At 40.0% G+C, this 7,972-nt stretch overlaps 1 long non-coding RNA gene across 1 annotated transcript; it reads right to left on the reverse strand.

Moving 5' to 3' along the window:
• Positions 1-217: 217 nt before the first annotated feature.
• On the reverse strand, positions 218-6,678 carry LOC130207533 (uncharacterized). Its single transcript, XR_008834304.1, has 3 exons — positions 6,545-6,678; positions 5,625-5,701; positions 218-4,688 (listed from the first exon to the last, which is right to left on the reverse strand). It is a non-coding gene; the product is annotated as an uncharacterized LOC130207533 (long non-coding RNA).
• Between the last annotated feature and the right edge of the window lie 1,294 nt (positions 6,679-7,972).

The following is a 7,972-nucleotide window of genomic DNA, read 5'->3' on the forward strand; positions in this document are numbered from 1 at the left end:
GATTAATGAAATATTACGTTTTCTTACAGGCTTGTGGGTATGTGTAAATGTTTGATGTGAATCTATAGAATATGAATCACAAAGCTCTACCTGTTTGCATCCAGATTACTCCTGACACTTTTATTTACACACGCCTGTGATATGATGAAGCTTTTCTCCTACTTCGCTGATCAATCTAATATGATCATATGACGAGGAAAATCAAAAGGACTAAATAGAGGTTTTCCTATGATTCTTTATATACAAAAACAATATACAGTTTTGACGTAACAGGAGCTGTTTTAGGGATATATTACATCATCCTATGACTTCAAAGATCAATACAAATAAAAAAAAGAAATGATTTTCAATGACTTTCAATGCATTTAAAGCTGAAAGGTTTATATTGTGACTGACACTTGTGTTCCCGAGTGAATCACGACACTTTATTGTGACGTTCCCATAATCTAGAAACCATTACATGTCAAAGAATGCAAGCTTCAGGGCCAACAGCAGCAGCAGCAGTCTGATTATGGCTCTTTGATATTATTTGGAGGGGGGTGAGGGGGGGGGTTGATTTGTGGAAATGATAAGCCTCAAGCAGCGCTCCATCAGCAGACATCCTCACATGTAACATGTTCATCGTCACGGTGGAAGGCTCCGGCGCTGCAGATGAACCGCAGCAGTCGGGAAGAACAAGTGTCAGCACATCTGTGAATGCTTTAAACCAACTCAACTGGAATTTTCTTGAAATAAATATAATGGCAGGAATTGTATCTTTAATACTTCAACGATGCAAAGAAACAAAGGTTGTGTTATTATAACTTTTCTTGGGGTTTATTGTGTATATTTCACAGTTCCATACCAGATTAATACTGACTGGTTATAACTTAACACCTACAACTAATTTTGGACCACGATATGGATTTATGCATCAGTGTTGCATGGGAATTAAAAAATTATATATATATATATAAATATATATTTATATATATATATATATATATATATATATATAGATATAAATGTGATGAAAGTCCAGACCAGGACACCCTTGTGCTGTGTGTTAAACTATACAACAAGATTTAACTCTGTATTTACAAATACTTTTATGTTTACCCTTCTATGTATTTATAAGCAGTATATTAATCATAACAGCTTTGTAACCCACTACCGGTAATTTAGTGTTTATTAATGTACTTTTTCTTCAATTTTAACTTCCAGAATTGTTGTATAAGCAGCTTATGAATGATTGTCAGCACATATTTTCATGACTGTGTAACTACGAGATATTCACACAGATTTAAAAACCTTCCGGTAGTTTTAAAAACCATTTATGAATGTGTTAAACACTTCATACTTGATCCAATCAACATAACATCAACTAAGCAGAAATGATGCCGTGAGAGAGAACCAGAACAGGAACGCTGTGGACACTTAAACAATAAGCTGGTAATTTTATGTAGGTTCATAATCATGAGCTAAGGTGACATTGTCACCTTTGTGATAACCATATTGGTTATAGCTGCATTACATGTCTTTATATCTGCTTTCACCTCCATTGACATTTACCCAACTATATACTGCTTATAAATGCCAGATCGGCTCGGTTGAAATAAACATGTTGCCAGTAATGCTTTAGAGATTAACTCGTCTTTTCAACAGCGATGCAAGCAGCATATTTATGTTTCCTTAGCCACGCTGGGATAAAAGCTATTCCACCAACACGTTATATTTGTGCATCTAAAACGCGTTTTGGTCTTTGATGCATTCTGTTCACCTTTATAGAAGCTCACTTCATGTGCAACCAATCCAAATCATGTTTCATCACGTGTACAATTCAACTAGATTACATACTGTGCATGAACCACATATGATTTCAAGTCATGTCCTGTTTTTGTTATAGTTTGTGCAAGGTGACCCGACGGTCATCTGAAGAAATAAATCAGAAGTGAAGTCTAGAAAGGATTATAAATTGCTTTTAAACCATCTCTATCCATGGCATACTGACTGCATTGCACCCGCTGACTTCAGTTTGAGTGAAAGTGGAACAGAATACAAAATAACATGTATAATGACCGTCCCATATTCAGGCTGGTGCATGGTCTGTTACGGTAACAGGTAGGTTTGGTTAAGACGTGGCAGTTATTCAACATACTGTTCTCAATATGCTGCCTAGAAACGGCTCGTACACATGAACTGTTCATTTCTTTCGTATTGTCCCGGGAAAATAAAATAAGACAATTAAAATCACGAGTTTAAAACCTTCACATCAAAGTTCTATTGTTTCATATTGGGGGTCAAATATATTTCAATGTATGCACATGCTCGATATACATGTATGTGTACAAAATAATATTTATATATATATACATATATATGTCTATATCTATATATATATAGCAACATAGTCATGAATGAATACTTTTGGTTCCTTTCCATCACTGTACATCATTTCATGTTACAAACCCATTCACATTCAGAAGCAAAACGAATAAATCTGTCTCTTTCAGTTCTTATTGGTCAGAATGACGAGTGTTGTCGAGGTCGGAGGTCGTTTATGAGAACACGAGCCTCTGGACGTCAGCAAGCGCAATATGGCAACCACCTTTCAGTCAACATCTCCTCTATAGTCCAAATATGCTGGGGAGAAAAACATCTTTTAAAAAAATCCTTTTATGAACAGTTTTGTTTAATTCTCTAATAAACATCTCGAGAGTTTAGTTTTATTTCTGTCCCAGCTTCTTATATGCATTATATTATATAACAGAGCAATCTATAAATTCAGGTTGGCGGTCCTTTTTTCTTTTTCTGATCGCGCCGCCAAACATTTTGGCCTTTACGCAAAAAGAAAGCATTATTAATTGATGCCCTTCACATTAACATACATCTTGTAGTATTTGAGCACTTCAAAGAAGAAAATCCATCGATGCACCGAAGGTGTATGCTAGAAATCCATAAAACCAAACCACCTCAGCCACGTTGCCAACACATCATACGTCTAGGGTCGAAACATATTTCCAGGAAATACATTATTCTGCCTTATAACCTGCCTTGTGACTGCTTAGATTACTATAACATCGGTGTGCTTGACATGTGATATTAAGGAATGGCTCAACCTTTTGGGATATACTCTCATTCAGATTCCTACCAGGAATTATGAAGCTACACTAAGCAGGAGATTATCTTATTTTAGCATAACGACTGGAAACATAGGGGAACAGCTAGCCTGGCTCTGCACCTCTAAATCGACATCTTATCTTTTTAAAAGCTCCCAGTTTCTATGGTGAGCGGAGCTTGTAGCCTGCTGCTGGCATTGACCTTCAAACTTTACACTCGCCAAGAAAGTGTGTGAAGGTGTTATTGGGTATTTCCCCAAAAGGTTGGAACAATCCTTTTCTATTCTCAGATGCAAATGATAGATCAAACTGTGTGTCGATGAAAGCAGATCTTTGGTTTCACGGTGCATGTTAGGGCGAGATGCAAAAGGACCACTTGTCAGCTCGTCTCGCGCTGCGTCTCCATCGTGAGCTGACCGATGGAGTTGCAAGAGCACAGCCAAGGAAATGGAAAATGAAGTACTTCTCGACTTGTTCCAGACGACTGTTGATTGCTTCAGTGGGGAACCTCTCAGTGCCTGTTGGCCATTTATGAAACCACCCTGGGAAGTCCGCCGCACTAAATCACTTTCAAATGAGAAAAAAAAAACGTAGAATCAAATTCCTGCTTTTTCGTTGGCACCAAATTAGAGCTTCAGCCAAAAGCGTAAAATGAAAAGTCAAAGCTTGAAAAGCAGATCCTCTAAACAGCAAGGCCAGCACTTTGTGAACAGGGGTTTAACTCAACGTAAGATACGATGGCACGTGGTCATCGTGTATCATCGGGAGGCGGAGGGGTTCGAATGGTCTCGATCTGGAGTGATCTCCATTGCACTTCACTGTTAAGAGCCTCAGGTGCCCACCGATCCCTAGGCTGCAGCAGTTAGAAGTAAAACACTTTACAGATTACATTAAAATCTTCATCCTCACAGACTATAACTATAATGATATAATGCCCCCTAGTGGCAATATACTTTAAATATTCCAGATCCGACTGAGAGGCACATCTGAGCCGAATCAACTGCCTCTCTCCTCCCCTTCTGATCTGTGACATGGCAATGAGACCAGCACGCAAGCATCCAATCACTGCCATTTCCTGTTCTCAGAGGATGCCCATATATGGACATTTGGCAGTTTATAACAAGGCATATTGACACAAACTCTTTACTACAGCTGAGTCACATTCACGGTACTAAAAATGTCTTTTTGCCCACTTTCTTCCTCCCTGGAGCCTCTCTATGATGAAATGAACCAAAACAACAAAAACAAAAAAACATCACAGACCAGTATGTTCTGGCCATCTACAATAAATAATATAATCAGAGTGCTATACACACCACTGTCCTGACTATAGATATGTGCAAATGTTTCACTGGTGCCCACGGATGGCCAAGGCCTGAAGACACACCTGTTACTGTCACTATAGACAGAAATGTATTTCATCGGTTGTGAGAGGATCCAAAAGAAAAATGGACTGAGCTGTGTACTGAGGGTCTGAGGGTCTGAGGGTCTGGAGGGACAGGGGGGATGGGGGTTGCTGGAAGCTGTGGACTGGAGAGATTGTGGCGCTGACATCCAGCTGGCAGTGAGAGTGCTCAGGGCCGATGGAATCTGGAAGTACAAACACAAAAGCGGGAAAATAAAACACACGCATGCACAATATAATATAATAAGCTATAAATCAATCGTACATGCATACAACGTCGTTTAGGGTAGCATTTGTTACAACTCAATGTTTTTAAAAGGGACAACGCCACATCCCAAAATCATTATTTTAGCATGTCTTTGATAAAGCAGGAGATACCAACAGCAACATCTTCACCAGGGACAACAACATGAATTTATTGACGCCCTGAGCTGCAGCAAATTGCTTTAGAAAATGAAAATTGTCTGGCGTAATGATGTTTTTAGAGTGTTTTGTGCTGAGCATCTATGACTGCAGCAAGGAAAAAGGTGCTGCTTGCTACATCAATTATTATGGGATGCAAAAGATGAAATCAAACGTTATCTATCCAGAGGGAAATCGCTGTGCAGCAGTTGCTATGCAAAGTGGGAAAGGTGCAAATATAAAAACGTGCATTTATAAAAGTCTCAGATGACAATAACAATAAAGTGCACATCTAAAATATGTGTAGTGCCAAACTCAGGTACACAGTCTGGGTCATATGAATATAAACGGCTTAACGGTCAATAGTGTTCAGACTAGACTTTTTTTCTGAAATTGCCAAATAAAAATGTTCAACTGAAACATTATGTCATTACATATTTTGAATATAAGGTCTAATAGTTACTCCGGGTGAACTGGATCTCTCTGCTCTTTGTCCAGCGACACTAAATGAAACCATGTCACACAGATCTCGGCTAAGAAGCTGGAGTCGCCCCGGGTGTGTATCACGGCTTTAACGTTCGTGGAAAAGGCTTTGGAGGAACAGAGTAGTAAAGATATTGATCAACGTGAACTCGTAAACTGCAGGATTTACGGTAATGAATCACTAATAAAGTTATCGTCCGAGTCGACTAACGGGTGGTCATCAACCGTTCCAGTACCTGGTAAACTGTTTGCTGTCTTCATGGACCTCCATCTCTCGGCTCTTAAACTCATTCAGCTCCTTACGGATAGCAGCCTGAGGGGCAGAACACACACACACATAAGCACACACACGTTATTACACAACTGTGTTAACTACTCTAATCAAATTGAACTTATTGAGCTATTTGTGACGACTTTACATCAGCATGTAGCTGCAGACTTTTCTTCAGGGAACTACCCACAATTCGTAATTTAATGTTGCAATGTGCTGGCAAGTAACGTGTGCACATGAACATGTACACAGCAGCAGACGTGCGCATTGTTCTTTGTTCGCTGAGTATTATGTTGGTATCTTTGTGTCTGTTGTAAACATGTTCCTCATACAGCATCAGTCCCTTCCTCTTGTTCTCCGTTGCAGCAGATTCAAGTCGGTGAGGGTTCAGCCCTCAGGAGGTCTTTGATTAGTCTGTGTTGTGTAGTATTAAACATCACCAGCAGAGGGCAGGTTGGACATATAAACTGCCCTCCAGCAATCCCTAAGGACATTTCTGCTTCTATGCCACTGATCTGCTGCATGCACACACACACACAGTGTACTCTGTATGTATCATCTCACTTCATGTAAACCAAGGTGAATTTCATCAAGTGCAACAATAGCCTATGCAGAAAAGAGGAAGCTCTTAATCTGTCATCAGATTAACGATCACGGTTTTGTAAACCGTCACCAACATCACATGACGGGTGTAATGTGCAGGTGTCCTCGTGCTGTTGGTCTCCTGTGACTAATGCACAACTTAATGCTACAAATGTATGAAGCGTGTAAACCAACTTGCAACAGCTGGGTACGTTGATGACATAAGAAAGGAAAAAAACTAGTCAAACAATAAGAAACAAAAAGTCAAGATATTACAACGCGGCAGCGTGTTATCTCGAGCACCTTATCAGCGGGAGTGAGCCGGGTCCAGGGTTTGTCTGCCCGCCGGTCGTAGTCTTTGGCATCAGTGACCTCCACGTATTCGTTAAAACACAGAATCCTGCGAGCTACGAGCTCTGCCACCGTCGGCCTCACACTCAGCTACAAACACACACACACACACACACACACGCACACAGGCACGCATACAAAAGAGAGAACTTAGAACATAAACATCAAAACTCAAGAATAGTCCTTCAAGTGTTTTTCTTTAATCTCAAGTTACAAGTTCAACCTCCCTTCCTCCCAAGCCTTGAGCAAGTGTAAATCAGTTGTCGACTTTCACATCATAATAGTTTATTTGAGAAATTTCAATCAGGATTTAGAAAACACCACAGCACCGAGACGGCACTGGTGAAAATTACAAATGACCTCTTAATGGCAGCAGATAAAGGACTCTCTCTGTCCTGGTCTTGTTAGACCTTAGTGCTGCATTCGACACCATTGACCATGACATCCTGTTACAGAGACTGGAGCAGTCGATTGGCATTTCAGGCACGGCACTAATTTGGTTTAAATCCTATTTATCAGATCGATCTCAGTTTGTATTTGTAAACGATGACGCCGATAACCACCAACGTTAATCACGGAGTTCCACAAGGTTCTGTGCTTGGACCAATTTTATTTACCTTATACATGCTTCCTTTGGGCAATATTATCAGGAAACACTCCATAAACTTTCATTGTTATGCAGATGACACTCAACTATATTTATCGATAAAACCAGAGGAGAGCAACCAACTCTGTAAAATTCAAGCATGTCTTAAAGACATAAAACATGGATGACCTGCAACTTCTTGATGTTAAACTCAGACAAAACCAAGTAATTTTAATCGGCCCTGAGCACCTCAGAGATCAATTATCTGGTGATGTGGATTCTGTAGACGGCATTGCCCTGGCATCCAACACCACTGTAAAGAATCTTGGCGTTATCTTTGATCGACTTGTCCTTTAACTCCCACGTAAAGCAAATCTCAAGGACTGCATTCTTTCATCTACGTAATATTTCAAAAATCAGGCACATCTTGTCTCAAAAGATGCAGAAAATTGGTTCACGCTGTCTACTTCGAGACTGGATTACTGCAACTCCTTATTAGCAGGCTGCTCTAATAAGTCTCTGAGGTCCCTCCAGTTGATCCAGAATGCTGCAGCTCGTGTTCTCACTAAAACTAAGAAAAGAGATCACATCACTCCTGCACTAGCTGCTCTGCTCTGGCTCCCTGTAAAATCAAGAATCACTTTTAAAACTCTTCTCTTACCTACAAAGCCTTGATTGGTGATGCTCCAGCATATCTTAAGGAGCTTGTAGTACCATATCCTCCCACTAGAGAGCTACGCCACTAAATGCGGGACTACTTGTAGTTCCTAGAGTCTTAAAAGTAGAATGGGAGC

The sequence above is a fragment of the Pseudoliparis swirei genome, chromosome 17 (assembly GCF_029220125.1).
Source record: "Pseudoliparis swirei isolate HS2019 ecotype Mariana Trench chromosome 17, NWPU_hadal_v1, whole genome shotgun sequence".
Classification (NCBI taxonomy): domain Eukaryota; kingdom Metazoa; phylum Chordata; class Actinopteri; order Perciformes; family Liparidae; genus Pseudoliparis; species Pseudoliparis swirei.